At 36.5% G+C, this 23,815-nt stretch overlaps 1 long non-coding RNA gene across 1 annotated transcript in view; it reads left to right on the top strand.

Moving 5' to 3' along the window:
* The first annotated feature begins 7,648 nt into the window (after positions 1 to 7,648).
* Positions 7,649 to 23,815, top strand: part of LOC134477161 (uncharacterized) — a 30,443-nt gene continuing 14,276 nt past the window's right edge. The window contains exons 1-2 of the long non-coding RNA XR_010049072.1: positions 7,649 to 7,746; positions 9,701 to 9,765. This is a non-coding gene — a long non-coding RNA (uncharacterized LOC134477161). The remainder of the gene's footprint in view (positions 7,747 to 9,700; positions 9,766 to 23,815) is intronic.

Raw genomic sequence — 23,815 nt, 5'->3', positions numbered from 1 at the left:
TTGCTTTCACCATTCAAAGGAATACTCTCAAAAATGAGAACAGAATTATTTGAATGTCATCTAGACAGAGGCAGTATGCAGTATGTCTTTATTTTCAAAAATGTTTTCTATTTTCTACTGGATATTCTTTTCATATACAGTTTTTAGTTAGATAAAAAGTTCAGAATTGAAAACCTAGCCCTTCCCAATAAACCTAAAGCAAATCCTAATGAGGATGTGCTCGATTTAAGTAAGAGTAAGAATAAGAATAAGAGAGGGCAGGAATGTTCCTTACTACATTCTCAGCAAGCTTTTTAAAAATGGCATTCAGGTAAGGTATGTCACTATGGCTAGCATTCAGACCTCTGGGAAGTTGGAAATGAGTATTATCCTCTCACACAGAGCACAAGGCTGAGTTCAATTTTCTGCCTTATCCCTGAATTTTTTGTGCAATCATTAAAAAATCTTCAAAGTGCTCTTGTAAATTTTCTGTCTTAGAATAGAAAAAAAGAATATTTCATGCCTCACCAGAGAGCTGTGAGAAGTAATTTTTGTTTGTAAATGTTAATCAAATGATAGGCATGAATACCTGCAAAGTACAGTTTCTCTGTAATTTAAAACTGGCCAGGTTATTGAGTGAGGGCTGAGTAATTATTATAGTTCAAGTTTTGTATGTAATTTGGTGACATTATTCCCTCTGCATTAATTTGCATCTAGGTGGGAGCTTTAAGGCTTTTTGTAGAGACAGTGCCCATAATGATTTATTTAAATTCTGACCATGGTTTCTAATTATGTAAATATTCAATCATCTCTGTTGCTGACTTGACTCTTAAGATAGTCACAACATATCCTATACTAATATTTGGAAAGTTTTCCTGACTGTTATGCATTAAGTGCTATGAAAAAAAATATGTGTGACAAGGAACAAAAAATGAAGCTGAGGGTTTTTAAATAATTCACCATTCTTCCAAAGTAAAAAAATCCAGCACTTTCACTAAAAATTACTAACCATGCACCCAGGAGAATAGAAATTGCTTTTCTTCATCGGAAAAGTTGGGCGCATCATCAGATTTTCCATTCATTTGAGTGTGTTAACCAAAGCAGCAGCACATGTTCTTGGCCATTGCAAGGCAGGAGGGCACTAACTTCATAGTGGTCCATTTTTCATGTGCAACCTCAGAGAAAAGAGCCAAGCGTTAGCAGCTCTCATTATGTCTCATCATCCCTCACTTTTACCGCCCACTTTCTCCCCAAATTGGTGACTTACATTTGCTAAATCCCTCCCCCTTACTCCCTGGATAGCAGCCACCCTTGATTCCTTCTTGCTCCCTACAACACCAAAACCTGCCCATTCCAACCCCCATCTGCAGGGAAGTCACTGCTAATTCTCACTACCGTAGGACTGACTTCCCACGTCCTGCTGATCTCACCGGGCACCAATTCCTTTTTTTTTTTTTTTTTTTTTTTTTTTTTTTTTTTTTTTTCGGGCACCAATTCCTAAGCGGGCCCCAGTGGCACAGCCTGTAAGCCCACCACACTGAAAAACTCAGATAGAAGGACCATACATAAGTTTGAGCCCAGTCTGGATAACTTAAGTAACTTAGTGAGTCCCTGTCTCAAAATAAAACATAAAAACAGCTGGGAACGTAGCTCACTGGGAACTCCCTAGATTCAATTAGCCTCCTGCAAGAAACAAAGAAAAACGTTTCTTCACCACTCTCAAACAGTGCACTCTGTCTCCTTCTACTCCATCCAGGTCTCACAGTGCCTGGTTCATTCTTCTTCAATTGATATTAAATATTTGGCATTTATTTATTTGTCTTCCTTCTCTATTACACCTTCCTCCTACCATGAAAATTACCTTGATATGACATTTATTTATTGGTTTTATGTAGTTATTGTCTCTCTCCCCACACCCAATACTCCTGCAATTGATCAAAACTCTCCCCACAGAGTAAATGCTGACTGGTTAAATAAATGATTGGATGGTGACTGCTAAATCTCTGCATTTAACTAGGTGTTAAATATCCCATTGTCTAAAATTAAGGAAAAATATTCTTAACATCTGACATTTACGTCTTTTGTCATGATTGCTGGGGAGAGGACTTCCTGTGGATTCTCAAGTCCTTTATACAAAATTGCATATGACTATGTATATCTTTAAAGTATTTCTAGATTACTTGTAATACCTAATTGTTATGGCTTGTATCTAAACACACACACACACCAAACACTTATGCATTCATCAGTGGGAATTTTGTGAGGTGGCTGGATCATGAGCTAGGTTATGAATGTGGGATAATTAGCTTAGTCAAGTGATTGGGTTAAGATAGATGTAGGTGATGGAATTACTGGATAGGGAAGTGCCTCTCTGGGTGTAGGTAGCACTAACCAATAAGCTTGTAGCTTACACAAAACATGATGGAAAAGAAAGAGGCAGGCTCGCTGTCTCTTTCTAGCCCTTCTATGGACTGTTTCTCTCTGCCATGCCCCTCTCTCATGCTTCTCTGCTTTGGACCCAGCCAACTATGGACTGAAATTTGTAGCTAAAATAAATCTTTTCTCCCTTAACTTGTAGGTGTCAGGTATTTTACCAAAGCAATGAGAAAGTCAGACACTGGTACAATGTAAATGTACAATAGTTGTTATACTTCATTGTGTAGGGGAAAATCACAACAAAGAGTTTGTACATATTTAGTACAGATGTAATTTTTTTACTATTTTGTATTTGAAGTTGGTTGAATCTATGAATGTGAAACCCAGGAGTAAGAGCATCAACTGTATTTACTCCTTGCCCCATACAATGTCTTTTGTGAGAATCAGCTGTTCCTAGAAGACCTTTGCTATTCTTCCCCATGAACACTTTGTTTAACTCTACTGTGCTGCCCTCATTTAACTGAAGAAATCTTATCTCCTTTACTATCTTGTTAGAGATGCCATAAAAAAGTACCATGATGGGTGGGTTCATACAACAGAAATGCATTACCTCAGAGTTCTGCAGGAAATATATTTAGAATTAGATGTTAGCAGTGTCGGGTTTTTTTTTTTTTTTTTCCCCCTGAGGGGTATAAGAAAAAAGTTTGTTCCTTGTCTCTTTCTCTTAGCTTCTGGTGCTTTGATGGCAATCTTTGCTATTCCACGGCCTCTGATTCATTCACTCAACCTCTATACACATCTTTATTTGGTGTTCTTATGTGTGTGTGTCTGTATCTGAATTTCCCTTTCTTAAAAGTTACTAGTCATACAGGTTAGGACTCATCTACTCTTAATTATGTGATCTCCCTCTAAAGAATTACGTGGGTAACAACTCCTCCTAACTATATCTACAATAACTCTTGTCCTAAACAAGGTGGAATTTTGAGGTAGTAGCCATTAGGATGGAGTTGACACATTTGAATGCATAACACCTTCTTTCAAAACTTAGATAAAATATCACCTTTTCCAAAAACTGTTCGTTGTAACTTTTAGTTAAAATCTCTTCCATGTTCTTAAATTGCTGGTTTTATATATGCATTCTTCTTTTCATGACACTTACATTCACAAACTCATTCTTTATTTTATACTTACAGATGTACGGGAATAATAATGATTCTTTTCCCTTCAACAATAGACTTTCATTTGGGACACATCCCTATAGTAAAAGATGACTAACAAGAGAAAAACAAGTGCAAGTTTATTAGTATGTATATTTTACAGGTAATGATTTGTTCTCTGAGAAATAGCTTTGAATTTCAGTTCATATAACATCCTCAATATAGAACAATAAATTTGAGAGGAGTTTCAAGACAAAGGAAAAGGATATAGAGTCTCTAGGAGTTGTAAACTATGGGAAGGCAAATAAGTAGCAATAAAGTCTGGTTATAAATATTTTTCACGTGTATTCCTGTGATTTTATCTGTACTTTAAAAATACCTGAAGAAATCTTTAGTAGTTAAGCTTTTTTGTACCCAGTAGAGAGAAGAGGAGGGTATCTTTGGTCTGGGTGAGTCTATGTCTCACTTTTAGAAAAATGGAAGGCAGAAAACTTTGCAAGATGCACTTCTTGAATGCTTTCTTCCCAACAAGCCATTATATTTGGGGGTTACACATTTTGGTTTCCCCCGACACTAACTTTGTGTCTGGGAACATGAAGTAATAAGATACACCCTCTCACTCCAGGGAGCTCCTAGACTAAAAAGAAGGGAACTAAATTTTCTGGAAGGGCAGAAATTTCTATGTCTTTATAAATAATAACTTTTTGTCAAATTCAATAATTAATTTTCAAATTACTATCTTTAGTAATAGACATATTAAGAAGCAATGATATAACAAAAGAAGAATATTTTCACAGAACAGATGCCTACTTTTATCAGGAAAAATTGAAGGAGCTTCTGGCAGACCAAGTAGAAAGCAACAGCCCCCAGGCTTGGGGGCAATAGTCTGGGAGAGCCAGGGAAGCATGAGGGAAGTATGAGAGGCTAAAGGAGTTGCGCACACCCAGAATGTAGCAGTGTCGGGTACGTAGCTGGAGTCAACAGTCGTGACATGAATTTTGTTTTGAATCACGATTAAGAAATCAGATGTGCCTTGATAATGAATACACTTCTTCTTCTCCCCAAATTTGTTGAAAATCTCAAAGTTTAAAGTAATTGTTAAGAGCTACAGCAGCCTCTTCATTAGTTTTTACTGAAAACAGTCCGAAGAAACCTTTCCCTTCTGGCTTATGTAAGAATTCAGTGTGTTGATAAAGGGAAGGATTAACATACATAGTGAATCTTGTGTTTAAAGGGGAAGTATGTTGAATTTTCTCTTTCCTTCTCTTCCTTTCCTAGGCTGACAAGGGCAGGCAAAAAGAGAAGGAACATTTAATAAGAAGTCACATTTAACAGGAAGTTATCTCATGGCAGATAGAGAGCTGCTAATGGTTTTAGCAGCCAAGGAGCTGTGCTATCATTTTAGAAGACAACAGTAAGTTCTACATGTCACTCACACCCCAGTTATTACTTTCTCAGGCAAGTCACCGATTTCTCCACTTTGGTATGCTTCCCTTATTTCTAATATTTACTCTAATAATTGTATTTTTCAGTGTTACAGTGAGTACAAGCTGATTTTACACTTCTTACTGACATTCTTTGAAAAATGCCTGATATTCTTTGATGAATGCCTATCTAAGACACTTGCATGTATGCCTAATGGAAATTGGCACTTGTTTTTTCTTTCTTTTCATTCTCTCTTCTTTCTTATTTCTTTCTTTCTTTCCTCCTTTCCTTCTTTCGTTGATCCTAGCAATCTCTCTGTGAAAGCTTCATAAATACAAGAAGAAAACTGCATACTTAGAATTATTATATTATTATTATTATTTGTTACTGGAAATTGAACTCAGGACCTTGCACTTGCCAGGCAGGCATTCAGGCCTCTGAGCTATATCCCCAGCCCTGCATACATATTTGGCTACTATTAAAATTTCCGCTACTCTAAAAGCAGAGACAATCTCATACGTATAGCTGTATTTCTCAATTTATCTAGTAGCCAGTAACTGTTACAGTAGCCAATAACTTTTGGTTGAAATCCAATATTTTAGAACTAATTTTGAAGGCTTTCAGATCTAATAATTCCCACAGGACGTGTAGCAGGTTGGTTGTGAATGTTCCCTGTTGTCTATTCTTTTTGGCTGGTTCTTTTTCTTATTGTCTTATCTACTCATAGACTTTGTTTCATCGCTGTGTATGGGATCTTGTTTTCCAAAAATTTATCTAGAAATAATTTGGAGTATAGGACACTATTATGTTTCTCTAGAAAGTTTTTGTCTGTTTCTCTAAGAATTTGGGGACATTGGTAATCATGGATTGTTTTAATCAACTTTTTGTTTGAGATTTTCCAAGTAATCTGAATGGTTTAGAGTCAGGGTAAGAGAGCCACTTACTCCTAAAGTATAGTATTTTGGGATCCAAATTTAAGATGTCAGTAGTTTACCAAGTTTTATGTTCAGCCTTTACACTTTTTTCAGATAACTTTTTAAAGAGTGGAATATATTTGTTGAGATAAAGAAAGCTTCCATTGAGAGAGAGACAAAGGGGTCCCAAGTGGGTTGCCAAACACTGTCTTTTCTAGGAAGTTTTATGAAGCAAAATCACAAGGTAAGAGGGTCCCAGATGGGGAAAACATGAAAACTCCTAAAGCAGGCAGGCGTGAGGTAGGACAGAACTGTGTTCAACCAATAAGATTAATTGTTCAGGTAAAATTGAGTAAATTGGTGACAAATTGGGAAGTGAGTCATGTAGCAAGGGAACATGTTTAAAGAGTAGTGACTCTTCCTGCAGGGACTTGGGATGGTGACTCCTGGCTTCCTCAAGGTGATCAATACCTATTTAGAATATCAATCCCTGATGTTTATACTTAGGGTGTGGTTGCATTTGTTTTGCCTTCTGTCTTGAGATCTGGCCCACTGCAGATGTCTCTCTCCTCCAATGTCTTCTGCATTGACTCCTTTGAAGGTCCAGCCCTGTCTGACTCCCTATAATATTTCTAACTAACACTTAGATGCTTTTAACATTCTCCCTGCTGAAGAAGTATCCCAAACTGCCATGAGGGAAAAATGGATGATGATCAATTTGGCTTCTTCAAGCTGAAGGAGGTTGTAGATGTTGTTTGGCAGTCAGGGATACTCTGCAGAGGTTCCATCAAAGGCCCTCCATAGACACCAGGAATTTTCATCTTGGGTAGGCATGCAGCTTTAAGTCTGAAGGAAACAAAGCCAAATAAACAATCACATGTACATGGACCAAATAATTGAATCAACAGGCTAATTATGAGTACAATTAACAAAGATCTTTACCAGGAGGACCTAGTAATGGCTTCCCATAAGGACGATACGGAAGGTTCAGGGAATTTTGGAATCTGACATGTCTTGATTTGTCATCTAATATCTTGAACAGTTATTGTGATATTAGCAGAAGGGTCAGAAATGTACACACATTTAGTTTTTACAATTTACAAGTATCTCTTGCACTGCTGTTAGAATGTCTAATGCCATATGATTTTGGAGGATGACCTGCTCATTAATTTTGCCTTTGTTTATTTAGGAGAAAGACCAGCTGTGGTGTCATTTAAAACTTGTCTACAGTTAATTAAGGCCTCAATTTGTGTCATGTAACTTTTTCTATGGACAAGATTTGGTGGTCTGAGTAAAAGGAATCTAAAAGAAATCTAGTTTTTGTTATTGGTTTCTTCTGTATGATGCCTTGGAGTTTGGCACTTTCTGGGCAAGAGAAAACTTTAGTCAAAGCATGTATAATCAAAGTATACAAAGACATGTGTAATCAAATCAACACCATTAGAGCTGACAGGTAAGTTTAGAAACTGTTTAGGGGCTGGGGATTTAGCTCAGTGGCATAGTGCCTGCCTTGCAAGCAAGCAGTCGTGAGTTCGATCCCTGGTACTTGTAGGGAGCGGCTTTGAATAGCTGCTGCTGCCCTGCCCCTCCTGCCTGAGGGCATTTTGTGTGTCAGCCTACATTTCCCATGATCCTCATGTCCGCCTACATTACCCATAATCCTCTCCTGCTTACATCATATATCCGGATGTGATGGTGACCTATCAGATAACACTCTGTGCCCTCTTCCTGCCCTTGGCCCGCCCCCCACCCTATATAAGTGGTAGCCATTTTGAAAATAAACGAGACTGGATTGGAATCGCATCCTGTCTCCATCTCTCTTTTCTCTTGCCCTGTCCCCATCCCCAATCCCCTCTCCAGGTGAGACCCACAAACTGGTCCGCAGGCCAGATCAGGTACTGATAAAAAGGAAAAAAGAAACTGTTTAAAGGATAGTAGTCATAACTTATTGACACTTAGGTCTCTTTATTGATGGAGTCTGAAGTCCCTCTAGCTTTAAGTATAATTATCTCTAAATTTTTGATAATGTATGAAAACAAGATTAATACATTATTTTGACAAGTGAAAAACTCTTAAGTTTTTATATATGAACAATAATATGTACTATATTTGTAAAACACTTGTCTCAGCATTTTGATTAGTTGACAACTTGGATGTGTATATATATATATATATATATATATATATAATCTACACAGGATTAACTCTTTCTGGAATTAGAGTTGGGATTTTAGGCATAACTAAAAAGAATAAGTGAAGAGGAAGTTTTCCCAGTTACAGTTCAAGTAACATACTTCTGTTGACTGTTGTTTAAGGTGCGAGGCCTAGAAGGAAGACCAGAGTTGAGGACAAAGAGACATGCGTCAATGTCCAGCACTAGGCTGGTTTTTACCTCTTGTCATGACTGTTCAGCGCTCCTCAGCAGAGGTGACTGGTAGAGCTGACAGTTTGGCCACAGGGAGGAGGCAAAGTGCCCTGAGGCCCTTTAGCTTTTCAGGACCAACTGATAGCATGGGTTTGAACTCTGGGGTCTTGGCCTCAGAAGGCAGTTTGACCTCCAATGGCCACCTTTTACAGTCAGAATGTGGTTTGGGTGACCTCTTATGTGGCCGACTAAGGTGGCCTAAGATGGCCTGACTTTGCACAGTAGTAGCATTTGATACTTGAGATCTGTTTCTTTTAAGGCCATAATGAAGGCAGCCACCTTTTGGTCTCTTTGTTTTCTCTCTTTGGACTTCTCCCAGTCTTGATTATAGAATATTAAGGAGGCAATTTTAACTAAAGTATCAAGTGAACTCTCTGGAGCAAAGGCTATCTTTTGTAATTTTTCTAATATTTGGGGTGACTGGGTAATAAGTCTTTAAGCAAAATCTGTTACTCTACTGAGTCATAATCTAGGGAAGTGTATTTTATCAGTACCTCCAGTAAACTATCTAAGAAGTCAGAGGGGTTTTCAACTTTCTCCTTAAAAAATAGCTGAAAATTTAAAATAACTAGAAGGCTTAGTTTTTGTCCTTCTTAGACCTTCAGGGGCACACATTTGAAAATGTCTCCTGCTCTAATCTCCTGTCTGGTTGCTAGACCAGTAGGGGTCTTGGGTGGCAACTGTTTGTGCTTCAGTGGGAATGAGTGGTTCCTCTGGCTATCCTCTGACCTTCTAAAATTAACAATATGAGATTCATCTCCAAATGCAATAGCAAGAATCAATGTTTGATTTAAGATTAACATCACATCTTTCCAATTTAGCTCATAAAGCTCAGTCAGTCCTCTAAGACACTGATGTACTTAGCAGGGTCATCTGAAAATTTTCCTAGTTCTAGCTTTAAGTCACTAAGAGAAACAGACCTATGAATGGGGACAGTCTCATAAGGATTATAATTATATTGGAAGTATAAATAAGAATTATTTCTTAACATTAAAAAAGTTTGAACATCAAACAATTCTAACCATTATTTTCTCATTTTTACAGTTTGCCTTTAGTAGTAAAAAAATATCATAATTAATACTTCCCTCTGCGTTCCATTCTGGCTCTAGAGGGTGGGTAGGCCATGCACGTGTGCAGAGAAATGTCAAGTGGCTCTTTTTCAACATGGAAGGTTCTAACGTCTTCCAGGGTTTAGGAATGCATTCCACTGGAATAAGGACTTTGACACTGAGCTGCCCATGTCTGTAATGTAAAAAAGCAAGACATAGGGTATGAAACATTTTTTGTACCAGGTATAGAACTCAGGACCTTTTGCTGATCTATGTCTCTAACCCTATAGTACAAGAGGCTTTGAGCTACCTATCTATGCAAAAAGGATATAATCATGTATTCTTTTCTTATTCTTATTTGATATTCCACTCCAGGGCATGTGGATGCTGTCTTAAAGAGTAGAAGACAAAATTCAACCAGCCTGTCCACCCTGGAACTGGTATAGTGCTGTGACCCAATGCAGCTCCTGAGGTTCTTGGGGTTAAGGACTATGAGTGGATGAGAAAATAAAAAAACAAAAGACAAAACTGGGGTTGGGTGGAGCCATTATCCTCCTGATGGCAGGAAAGGAACTGCTCACCCAGTGAAGCAAGTTTATTTGTACCCTCCAAAGAAGATTGTCAGTTTCAAGCCCACTGCCTAGCAACTTGTTTGCCTGGCAGGTCTGGGCTCCTTTCCTTCTTGGTGCTGTAACAACTTGTTTATCTAGCTTGTTTTGGTCCCTCTGTTTTTTCTGGGCTTGCTTTAACCCCAAACATGTGATCAATCTCTAGCTTCAACAGCTCCCTACAGTACAGGCCGTTTTATATTTCTCAGTAGCTCATAGACTTTGTTTCCATAATACATTCATGAGTTACTATGACAGGAATGTTTAAAGAAAGAAGCATAACTTTGTAATAGACTATTGCTTTTGTTCATTGGAAGAGGCTGTATGTAAAAAGGAAAGTTGGTAAAGAGGATTTCTCTGGCTGTGCCATGAAGGCGATCACCTCTTGAGATAGATAAGGCAACAAATGACTTGGGGAATTCCAGTCCTGGGCTCTGGAGCAAAGAAGCCTCCGAGTCAGTTGTGTTACCTATCTAATCACCTGAGCAATATTTCCTAGCAACAGTACATGGCTATGCTTTACTAAAATATCTGTATCTTTGAAGCTCACAGGCTAAATTTATAAATTATTATCTAACAATCACATTTTATATATTAGCAAAAGCATATCAGTCTTCTATGCACACATACAAGAAAAGGCTATTTACTCTTAATTAACATAGGTAAGGCACAAATGGAAATCATTCCCCTGCTAGCTGCTGTAAAATGTAAACAATGGTTGCAAACTGCCTCAGTTTAATCTCTGAAGGGAGAAGTAGTGTAAGTGATTTTAAAATCTACTGAAAAGCTTAGGGAGCGTTTCTAATATACTAGCACAGAAATAAGCTTAGATAAGTGGAGATTTGTCTGTAGCTGGGAGTCAATTTCTATTGAGGAATCCTTGGGTGTCCTCGCAATAACCCCTCAGTTGTTCTCAGTTCTATTGGCCTACACAACCAGAGATCAGTTTCCAGAAAGGAATCCAGCTGTCTGTCTTGTCAACATTCCACTGATTCCATTGGCCACCACTGGCTTCAATAGGGATTCACCAAAGACATGCGGGGAAACCGTCCTCTGCTTTTACAAGTGGCAGCTGCTGTAGGAGTGATTAATTAGATGGCAGAGTAAACACTGTTTGTCAAGGTCCTATAAGGAACAGTTGAAAGTCTGAGCAAGATTATTGTCTAGTGCTTTATAAGTTTACAATAAAGGTTTAAAGTCTGCAACTTATTATTGAAGTAGTTTCATATAAATGAAATACTGGAAAGTCTCCCTTAGTCTAAAGGTGTTCACCTAAGTATGCTGTTTTTGGATATTGTTTCTTCTGATTTCACCCACAAGTTGGTTCTTTCCACTGTGTTTCACGTTTAGTCTCCCAAGAGAGACTGTTGCCCAGAACACCAAGCCACAACATGGCTTTTATGTGTGCTCTCCTGGACAGGCAAAAGTCACAGTCTCATCTGACCCAGAGATGGGTTATGTGTTCCTCATCAAAGATGACTTCCCATCTTCAGTGTTAGCAAATGCTTATTTTCTATGGACTTAACACAGTAAGAGAAAAAGGTTGAAACAGTCCAGATTTCTTTTCTAATTTTTCAAACTTATAGAATGGAAAGTACAAAGTGGGGGAAATGATTGGAAGTAAAGCTAAAGAAACAAAACTGAAGCAGAACAGCTTTGACCCTTCCTCTAGAGTGCAGAGGAAGATCAGAGTCAGTCTGTCTCACTGAAATCTGTCCTCTACGCCTTTAAAGCCAGCCACCAGCCTAGTGTTATTTAAACAGTAGAGAGGGGGCCCAGTTTTGTTGTAGGCATGTATATTTTTTTGTCTGAACTAGATTTTGTTTAAATCCATTTTATAGAAGCTTATATTAAACTCTACTAGGGGCATTCTAATGTTATTCTCTCGATCTCTCTTGTCTCAATAAAGTCAATCAAGGAGCACCAGTAAATTTAGTAACTAATTCAAATGCAACATGTACATGAAAAAAATAAAGTGTCCCATTAAAAAATTATAAATTTATAATTTTTGCATGTTTTAATTTAGATTTATCATTATTTTAACAAAACTATATCAGAGACAAGGCAATTATAAACAATGGGCAAAGACAAATCACAGGCAATTATGTCAAGTAATTAAAACAACAGGCAAAGACAGAGCAAAATTTGAAGCATAAAATTTGTTACCTAAATTAGCCCCAGTCCAGAGTCTATGAAACAAAAGCAAACTCTTACCTTCATCCAATGGTCTCAGTGGAAGACCTCCAAATGTTATAGAGAAAAGAAATTTCCAGCTTACTGGAGGTCTGATAAAAAATTTGTGTCCTCTAAAATCAATGAATTTTAGAAACAATGGAGGTTACGAGGTTAAGAATATATTTATTACAAGAAAGAAAGCTTCTGTCTGAAGAAAGACAGAAGGAGTCTTGAATGGGTTGCCCTACACTTTTTTAAAATAATATTTTTATTTTATGGAAAGAAAATAAAACGAAACTCATGACAAAATAATGGAAAAAAAGCAATAGTTAATGCAGCATGTGTTGTCTTTAAAGTAGTTGATTAGGATACAAAATACGGGGATAAATTTCTCCAATTAATATTAGCACAAATGATATTTCCTTTTAATGAACTAAAAGACACTAATAGTATACCTGATTTGCATTTTTCCTTTTCTCTGCTTTCTTTCTCCTTTCATCATTCTGGTTCCTTTTTCCTTTTGAACAATTCCTTCCTATTTCACAATATCTACTGTGCATTTTAGACCTTAATTATTCTTTCAGTTTCTCCCACCAGGGAGACATTATGATGTTTATATATGTGAGTCTGATTTATTTCATTTATGTTATTTATGTGTATGGTCTCACATTGCATCCATTGACTTATAAAAGTCTCCAGTTTGTCCTTCTTTATGGCTGAGTAGTATTCCAATACACATGGCAAATAAATATATGCAAAACGTGTTCAGCATCATTGGTCATTCAAGAGATGCAAATAAAAACAACACTTAGATTCCATCTCACTCCAGAAAGAATGACTATCATTCAAGAAAACAGTCAATAACAAATATTGGAGGGGCTGTAGGGAGAGGGGCTGCACTACTGGTGCAACAACTGTAAAAATTAGTGTGAGAGATCCCTCAAAAAACTGGGACTAGAGGTTCCAGTTCACCCAGCTATTTCCCTTCTGGCTATCTTCCCAAAAGAATTGAAAACATCATATCACAGTGATACATTTGCACCCATGATTATAGCAGCACAATATTAATAGTTAAATCTTGGAACAACCCAAATTTCCATCAATTGATGAATGTATAAAAAAGCACTTACATTTTTAAGGCTGTAGAAACTCTCTGAAGTCCTCAGCTGTCCCAGGATGAGCCCTGTTAGATGGACTGACCTTATTAGGACAACCCTCCCCTCTTTTTAGCCAATTGTTCTTTTTAAAATTGTTCTATCATCTCTCTGATGCCGTCAAGTAGATAATTTTTATCTCTATTGAATTTTTCTAGCTTTTCTCAATGAGTTGGTTCAGAGTATGTAGTCCATCACTGATAGATATTGAGGTCTTGAAAACCACAATGTTCAACTGAGTCAGTCCTTATTTTCTAATTTTAAAAGACTGACATTGGTTTTGGCAGATTTTAAATTAAATGTAGTAGGAATCCTGGATTGTAACCTGAAAACTGGATAACATTTTGAAAGCTAGCAGGAAACGCTAACAAATATCAGATTCTGTGCCTCTAGAGTTTGGCCAAGTGCCCTCACAATTTCAGACTGATATATGATGCACTGAAACTTTCATGAGTGTCAGCCTTAACCACCTATGAGGCTGTTTTTATCTTGGTTATAGTAAAACGTAAGAATTAACATCAGAATAATTTAAATTATTTTCATAAAGAGTACACTTATCAAAACAGCAGAACTTGTCAAAAGGCAAAAAGACAGAAACTGTCCATATAAGCCCAGCAAATCAGGCCACAAATGCAAAATTTGTTCTGCAGTGACTTCATCATTATTTAATCATCGCTATTTATCTACTATGGTATTTATTCCTGTTCATTAGGACTCCTGAATATTAGAGCGTAGTGATGGATACTGAAGTTGGGAAGAAAACACTGACAAGGGAAATGATGGTTCTGTTCTCCAAGAGTATTGCCCACTTCCAGACATCACTTTATTCTGTTGCTCTAAAAAACATTCAAAACACAACCTCTGTGTTTTGTTTCACCACCTAAACATTCTAGGACTGGGTCCAACAACTGGAGCTTTGTGTCAACAAGAGGTGACCATCTGCAGAGAGCACAGTGAAGAGGAAAAGAGCAGGACTTGGCATGATAAGGGCAGCATCCAGATGTTGTTGGGCCAGGGCGGGAAAGAAATTGGTGCACATGGTCGCCTGAGTTCTATTTTCCTCGCATACTGCCCTGTGTATAGATGGTCCTCTCCTAGGTAACAATTCTTTGTTCTTACCTCAGCTTTCTTTTAATCATGACCAAGCAAATATCGCAGAGAGAGATCTGCTCACATGAATTACTGGCTATCGGGAATGGGGCCACAGATGCGACGGCACTGCTCTCACCGTATTTACAGACGAGAAATCTTAAGGGCTGAGTAAGAACTGGACATTTTCAAACTCCAGCCTAAAATACTTTCTGGAACCTTTCCAAGAATTCCTACCAACCCTAGGGAAAAGAGCTGCTAGGCCAAGCATATTCTCTAAGTATGAAAGATAGAAAAGTGAATAGATTTAAAAATACTGTGGAAATCAGTCAAGTTTCTCATAATAATTGTCCTTGTGTCTTAAAATCAGGGCTATGACCAGGAAGTTGTAATGTCTATTTCTCTACTCTCTGTGCATTGTTAATCATTCGCCCAAAGGGTCACATCCCAGTGAAATTTAAATATGTGTGAATAAGCAGGTTGAACAAACCCTGAGAGAGCATGAATGTGGAAGCTAAAAACAAACATGTCACAAAGATGTTTTGAAGAGTTAAGAAGTAGGAAGTTCAAAATTTACAAGTGTGAATGATTTGAGAATTAAAGAGCAAAGCAAGAGAATAGAGACGGGGGACTAGCTCAGCAGCACAAGTGCCTGCCTGACCAACACAAGGTCATGAGTTCAATCTCCAGTACCAAACAAACAAACAAACAAACAAAATAAACCCACACACAAAAGACAATGCAATGGCATTAACACCACAGTAATTCATATTTCCTTGGGAAAATAATCTGCTGGTGAAAGCCTTAATTGTAGAATTGCATTCTTGTTACTATTAGATTTCTATTACATTCATTAATTAATTACTTAAAGCTAAACTTGTTTGTTCAACAAAATTTTAATTAATACAATGATTGGAACTCGTCAAACAAAGAATTGTTTACTAGCAGCCCTTTGGGAGCTGTTTAATGATCAGATCAAAATGATTTATAATTAGGTGGCAATTATTTATATGTAAATGATAGTTCTACAGGGCCTGAGAAAGTCTTGCAAAAGTTTATTCTCAGGAGGTTAGAAATTCCTTATATAGTGCTTTACAGATAATGTATATATTATTTTCTTAGCATAGTAGATACTTACCAACAGTAAAACAAGTGTTTCCCCTGTTGAGTTTTACAAATTCTAAACTTGTAGCAAGTAAATTGGTAGTGTTTTCTTATATTTTATTTGATGCAATCTTTCAAACAGAAGCTCATCAGTAGAGAGCATTGTCTCCATTGACAAGAACCAGATATAACAAAATCAGTTTAAATCAGGCTCTTTTATTTCTTTCCTTCATAGAAAACATTATAAGCTGAATTGTCTGATTTATTTTTTCTTTTTCTTCCCATTCTCCCTTTTTCCTGTCATTCCTTTCTTTACGGTTATTTTACAAGAATGTCCTGAACCTTTATGCTTAAGTGGGTGGACACACTGACCACGTGTCTGTTAAATGCAGTTTTCAAGAGAGACACTTTACATACACATAGAGCTTTTTATGTGAAAAATTTCTATTTTACTCTTCATAATTTATTTAACATATTTAGAGGTACCTTTTATTCTGTCACTCAGATGTGGGAACTAAGTTTCCGAAAAGCAAAGTATCAGACTTAAGATCAATAATTACTAATTAATGGGATGGCTCTTATTATAACATATAGTCTGATATTAACCAATCTTATGTACACAACATTTATAGGATAAATTTCATGTTTCATGATTGTGCCACATGGGTACATGGGCAGAAACTGACCTGCCTGTTAATCATTTCTTCTGCCTCTCTATTCCTTACTTCTTCTGTCTTCTCTGGCTAAGAAAACCCTAGCATCTGTTGACTTTACATAAACTTAGGCCTGCACCAATTCTGTCTCCAAACTCAGTCAAAAACCAAACATGAAAAAGGCAGGATTTTTAAATTTTCTCTCTAATGTTGCCTACAAACGATTATTTTTGGCCCTAGGTCAAGACTGCTTTTTGTGTTGCCTGTAAGATGAGACCTTGGTCCTTATCTAATGCTTTTCTCATGAAACTGAGCATGAGGGTCATGCAATTTGGATGTGACTTTGGCTTTTAATTTTGGGTAATGTAGCCATGATGACCTAGTGTCACCTTGGCTGTGATAATTTTACATTTGTATTTGTGTAAATGCCCAGAACTAAGCATGTTTTATTTTTGAAAAATCTAAATAATTTTCTTGAACAAGCACATGAGCTCCACATCTTTGCTTGTAACCTTTCTGAAGATGTTAATTTTTTTGTCTTGAAAGATTTGTGGATTTCAAAAATACGATCAGTAGGACAACATGTCCTCTATTAATCTTGGATAAAAGCAGTTTGCCCATGAAAAACAATGGCTCTAAATTCGAACAATATTCCATGTAAATATTTGTGATGATTCAAAAGCAACCTCAGGGGAAACATGATACTGAAAATCAGGCATATTTTATTTTTTTATCATTATGTATATGCATATATTAAAATAGTTATTATAATGTATTTGCATATACAAAAAGTAAAATATTAAGCACATACATGTAAGCAAAAGTATACTATTTGGAACATATCTCATATGTATGTATTTTATATATTCATAGAACATATATTTATATGTCCCAGAAACCCTCAGTCTGAGGTTATCTTACTTTTTCTTTGGTAAGCTATAAAAATGCATATGTTGACTGATTTATTTTATCCTAGATGAGAAAAAGATGGAGTGTTTTCAGAGAGACTCCTACTTATGTCTTTACTGTCAGGGACATTTTGTTCTCATTTTTATTCTTGACTAAACCCTTGGTGGAAGAAATAAGAACAGAAACTGGCAGATGTGACATTTGAATTGCACCAACAATTTGTGTATGTAGGCAGCTGCGTGTATCATGCTTACAATGATGACACTGTCATTAAATATCCTTACTATAATCACACATGAGAAAGAGTTGCTTACCTAGAATTCTTCCCACACCTCCAGTCTACCTTCCCAAATGCTGCACATTCAATTGACAAAAGGTAATGCAGGAAAAAATTTAAGGCATTTTCTACTTGTGGGTAGAGATGATGTTACTGTTAGATTATTTATGTATTTCTTTATATTATTACTTATAATTTTAGAATTTATTACTTAAAATAAAACTAAGTCATATTATTACAAATGAGTTTCATCGTATCTTGTAAGTACTTGCATGCAGTTTCTGCAGTGTTCACCACCAAGTATTCTAGAAAATCTAAGAGGTATCTGATGCCTCTTTGGCACTTTGCTGCTGCTGCATGAGCTTGCAAAGGTACCTTTGGGCATCATCATTCTCTAGCAGACTCTTTTCCCACAGGAATAATTGCCAACACATGCAAGTCCCATATTAGTATTTACATAAATGAGCAAGAATTGGAATGCCTCCCTTCCTCCCGTGCTACAATCTGTCAGAAAGTTCTGCAATTAGCACTTCTTGTATACTAACATTTCTGGTGTTTTTGTGTGAAACTAATTTTTCAGGCTTTTTTAAAATTATGTGGTTTTTTCTCTCTCTCTTTCTAGACATACACCCAGGCTGGAGAGGTATTTGAGTGACAGCTACCGTTTTACACTCAAATTTCTTATTCTTTTTCAATGACAAAGATATTGTTACAAATGTGTTATCCCTGGTTCCTTCTTCCTAACAGATAAATTCTTTTTTCAGGAGGTTGCTCAGACCCTGTGAAAACACACCCGAGTCAGGGCCATACCAAAGTTTTCTAGACTTTTCAGAATGTCAGCATGTGACATAGATTAAAGATAAAATTCTTGTCAAGAAATAAGAACACATTTATGAACGAATAGAACGGAAAAGTCATTTGATACTCTGATGTTTCATTCCAAAAAAGGAAAAAAAAGTTAATGACAATTTCAGAGGAGAGAAACTTAATATTTAATAGCCATATTAATTTATTAAGAGAATTATTAATAGTCAGCTTGGAATTTTAACTTTGACCAAAAATTTTGATGAAAGTAACTCTAGAGATGGCAGCCTTATTTTGCTAATTTCTTACTACCGTAGATTCAAAATTTTCTCCTTTGTAAAGTGGTGATCCTTAATATAATATGAAGAAAATTGTAATCTTAGGTGTTACACTACTCCTTCGTGGAAGAAACCATGTAATAATTTTTCAATTCTCTTCCTGACTCAGCTTTGCAATTCATATGTATCTAAGAATCTGCCTATTGCTTCTGTTTTCTGTCTTATTAGAACACAAGTTTTTGAAGTAGGTGTTGATGATCTCTGGATTTCTGCAGGATCTGTTGTGGTTTCACCCTTTTCATTCCTAATTGCATGGACTTGAGCTTTTTCTTTTTTTTTTCTGTTAAGCTTGGGTAGTAGTTTGACAATTTTATTTTATCTTTCAAAGAATCAACTCTTCAGTGCATTGATACTTTGTATTAGTTTCTTAGTCTCAATTGCATTAATCTCTGCTCTGATCTTTATAATTTCCTTCCTCACTTGAGCTTTGGGCTTGAATTATTCTACTTTTTCTAGAAGTTTGAGGTTCAACATTGGGTTATTTATTTGAGCTCTGTCTGTTTCCCTGATATGAGAGTTTCATCACTACAAATTTCCCTTATAGGGCTATTTTAATTGTGTCTCATAAATTCTGTTATGTTGTATTCTTATTATTTATTTATAGATATTATCTAATTTCTTCTTTAATCCCATTGGTTGTTCATATGAATTTTATTTAATTTTCATGCATTTATGTAATTTTTGTGGTTTCTTCTGCAATTGTTTTCCAGTTTTGTTGTACTATAGTCTGATAACACGTATAGGATAATCTCAATTTCTTTGCATATACTTAAGCATGTTCTATGAGGCAGTGTGTGATCTGTTTTGAAGACCCCATGTGCAGCTGAGAAGAATGTGTACTCTGATGTGGAATGGAACATTCTATAAACATCTGTGCTAATTCCATTTGTTCACAGGTTTGATTCAATTCTGATATTTAATGTTTGTTTTTTAAATGTGAAAACCCACATTATCTTTTGTAAATATTTGTAAAGCACACACATCAAGGTTAGGTCACCTTAATATTTTATAATTTTGTGCAGGGTCCTTTTCATGTGAGCCCTCCTAACCTCATGGCAGGGTTCTCCCTTCTGATTCTTCAGAATGATCTGTTTCAAGTTGCTCAGGGGCCAGACCTAAGCACAGTAGGGCAAGAAAGGCTCCATCAAATCTCATTATATTGTATAAACTCTTCTCTCCTTCATCTCAGGCCCCAAAAGGGTATTCTAGAAAAGATGAGCAGGGCTAAAATTGATGTTATTTACACCTGCTAAGCATATTGACAAGGTTTGCCTTTAAGCAATGCATTTCTTATTCTGATTAAGAAGAACCAGGATTTAAAGTGGAAATGTGTTACTCTTCCCTTAGAATTCAAAGAACTCTTTTCCTATAGCCCCAAATTTCCTCTCAGTATGGAGCTGTCAAGATGATTTGGAGTAGACAATAAATTACTATATAAATAATATTAGAGTAATAGTCACATGCAATAGAATATCAGCTGATTCATTAGGCAGAATTTATTGCTCATACTGATGACAAGAGTCTCAGCGAAGTCTGGAGTTATGTACTATGAATATGATGCCGATGACTTTGTGTACACCAGCCTTTTGAGAACAGAAATGGATTCCACAAAAGAATCCATTTCTGTTCTTAAAAGGTCACATTAATTAAGTTCATATTATCCCAGGAGTCTGTGGGGAACTATCTCTTGGTGCCTTACACTGTTCTCTATCCTGTTGGCCTCATAATTGCTCCCAGAAAGACCTAAGATGAGCAGTCGCCAAAATAGAACATTCTGCACCCCTTGTGGTGTCTAAACTGTGTCTATTCATTTTTCTGGTCTTTTGAAGGGAACTACTGGTTCCACATTGTACTCCAAAAAGAGCAAAAAATGGGAGATTGACCTTTGCTCTTTATGTTCTGCACTCTTCCTGGGTTACAGAGAAGGGCTGCCAGCCATCTCCACAAATTTTCATAAACTAACCCTTTAAGGTTCCTTTGGAGTTTTCTATATTTCACATGGGCATTGGGAGTGGAAGAAGGGGGAGGAGAGGAGGAAAGGGTGCCTCTCTGGCCTCTGATCTCTTCTTATGAAGGCACTAATCCCTTCAGGAGAATCTCACCCTGCCGACCTCATCTAACCCTAATTTCCTCTCAAAGGCCCTACTTCCAAACATCATTAGGATAGAATTTGTGTTTTTAAGGAGACTGAGTGTAGTCCAAAGGGGAAATAAGTAATGTGACACGATAGAGAGTAAAATATAAGAGGAGAGAGACTTTAGGATGGAAGGGGTGAACTTCCTGTAGGGGTGATGGGCTGTGAGAGCTGAGAAAGGAGCTATTTGTGAAGAAATCAGGTTGAACTTATTCCAGACGCAGCATAGCAAATGGAAAAGTTTCAAACATTTGAAAAGCACAAAAGGCACATGTGACTGGCAGTAGAGGAGATGATGTTCTTAGACTAGAACTGCGGCACTGCAGATATAGGGAGGGTGAATCAGAAACACAGAGCTATTAAAGACTTATGAAAGATGAGGAGAAGGGAGAATTAAAGTGTCCTTTGAGCAAATATATCCACTGTTTGCACAGAAGGGATTGTGAAGCTGTTACCTAGAAGAGTAAAGCAACTCTGTAAACTCAAGAAACTGGTAAGGCACAGGCACAAACCAGAGTGTTAACTTACTGAGTTAACTACACCTACAATTAGGGCTAATGATTTTGGAAATAGTATTTATACATACCTGAAAAAGATGTTCAGATAACACTGAGTTGACCATGCTGAAAATAGTAATGCTATATTCATAAGCTTTTACCCAAAACAAGTTTAGAGATTTCAAAGTTGGTAAAATGAATTCCAACATGAAACTGATTAAGATCAAGCAATGGATCATGAGTTAGCATATTATATTTGGATTTGCCTCCCCTTTATTTATTTCACTTTTATGATTATTCTTTATTATGAGAAAAAATATTTTCTGAATTAACGTAAATAATGAATAATTGTAATGGCTAATGCTTATGTAGAACTTATTTTGTTCTAATTTCTAAGAGCTTCATATGTAATAATAACTAAGATAAATAGTTAATTTGTTCCCTACAACAGTGCTGTCACTTGGCTTATTTGTATATGGTGGAATGAAGGCAGCACGGTTAGCTGAACTGATCATCATGAGATGGGGCCAGCAGTGAATGGGCATAGGTGGGACTCAAATCCAACAGGCTGAAACCGGAACTCATTTCCTCCCCAGTAACAGCACCCTCCTTCATGATTAAGAAGATGAATGAATTCAGGACAGTGTTAACTTAATGAGTTAAATACACCTGATCATAGATTTAACAATTTTGGAAGTAGCATGTATAAAAACATGTTTATATATTAGCTGTAGAACCAAATAGAGAACAAATGCCAAGTATAAGGGGTTCAGACCCACCCAATGAGAGTCTCTATTGTGATTTCTCTCCTAGATTTTGCTGATTGATCATCTATGTTTTCTAGAACTTATTTGTACTAATACACTATGAGCTGTTAAATTCAGCCAGTTAATAACATTTACCTATTTGTGAAAACTGTTAACAGATATATTGCTATAAATATTGTGATCTAACAAACTGAAAGCAAAATCAATAATTATTTGTTTAGTATAAGTCTATTTTTAACTTCCTACCATGTGTCAACCACTGTCCCAGGAATTGAGGACCCTCAGAATTTAATTTCTCTGTAATGAACATAATCTTGATTTTATCTTTTGAATATGGAGAAAGAGAATGCCTGGATTTTTATTATGACATTTTTACAGCCACATGTTGCTATCTATTAAGTATTATTTTTCTTCATCATGATGCAATTTTCTTCTAATGAGTAATACATCAGTATTACCAAAATTGTCAGTACCTCTATAATGATTCACCTTCAGTGATTTTTCTTGAAGGATATGTTGTTAAAGATGTCACTTATTGAGAAAGAGAGAGAGAGAGAGAGAGAGAGAGAGAGAGAGAGAGAGAGATGCTATCAATAGAATGCTAGTTCAGCATTGCACTTAGTGATACAGTAACCTGAAATTTGGTTTGGGATACAACGTTGTAAATGGTTCCTATAATGGTCACTTGCTTTGAATTCTTAGTGGTGTTTTCTAACTATTTCTAGATGTTGTCAAAACTTTTCCAATGTTTCATTTTTATAGCTTAATAACCTTGGCCTACTTATAGGGAATGTACCTACGCTGGTTTTCAACAGATTGTATGGTATGTGGAAGATCAACTTTTAACTTCAATGAGATGGATAATTTCAGTCCAGAAGAATTTCAATCTAACTTTGCATCCTACTGACAGGGAAATAAACATTTTTCTTTTTTTCAAATTGTGCAGTTTACAAGCAACAATTGACAGTTTTGTCAGACTTTCTGAGGTTAGATCTATCACAATGGCTCTTTAAAGTCTTACTGATTAGCCACGAGTGTACCTATAACCACTTTTTCCTGTCCAAGTTCAATCCTGTAAGAGTTTTCTGTCGTGATATTGCTAAATAAATGTTAAGGCTGGCAAAGTAACTGTTAATCACCTGCAAGCCAAATGGTGGTGATTGGACAGCGAGAAGTCCAAGTACTTGCTATAGGCCAAAAGGTGCAAGGTCAGTGTGGCTGTGCTTTTCACTTTAAATACCTGTCATAGGTAGCATGAACAGTAGCTCACTTCATTTTGATAATGGCTAAAGAAAGGAATAGTGAAATGATAATTTAGTAGGAGCTGGAAACCATTTTTGTGTACTTGAGCATAATTAATTCACATATATGTTCCTATGGGCATATGGTTATTACTATTTTTTAGAAAATACCAATGGAAAATGATCTGGGAACAGAACCCACATTTTTCTACTGCCTATCATGGTAGGATGCATCTTTGTTAAACATTATGATCCCTACAGAGAAATAATGTAAGTAGTCATGAGCTAAGCTGTCACTGAAATAAATACTGCTGGGAATAAGGACACATAAGAATTGCATTTTAGTTTTCTTTCATTTCCTGCTCTCATCTTTTCAAGAATACCATCCATGTCTCCTCTCTGTTCTTTCAATTATAAAATTTCCAAACCTGTTTTATTTTCTTTCTGTCTCCACCCATTTCCCCGAAGGTCCCTTTTTCTAAAAATAGAGACATAAAATACTTTTAACAATCATTCACTGAATGGTTTATCTCTTAGAAAGGACATCTTTAGACTTTTTAATATAGTCCTTTAAAGACAATTCCTTTACTACTAGAGGCAGATGTAAGACTGGGACTCATGATCATTGATTGGCAAAGAGGAGAAGGAAACAGTTGTTATGATTCTGCAGTTTTCAGTATTTCTGGGCCGTGAAGTCTGTGCCACCTGCATCACAGTTTCCTTGGTCTTAGTTAAAAGTG

This window comes from Cavia porcellus, unplaced genomic scaffold, assembly GCF_034190915.1.
Source record: "Cavia porcellus strain 051 isolate PalLab524CR breed Dunkin Hartley unplaced genomic scaffold, mCavPor4.1 scaffold_8, whole genome shotgun sequence".
NCBI lineage: Eukaryota > Metazoa > Chordata > Mammalia > Rodentia > Caviidae > Cavia > Cavia porcellus.
The sequence above is the reverse complement of the archived record's forward strand: the minus strand, read 5'-3'. Positions and strand labels throughout refer to the sequence as shown.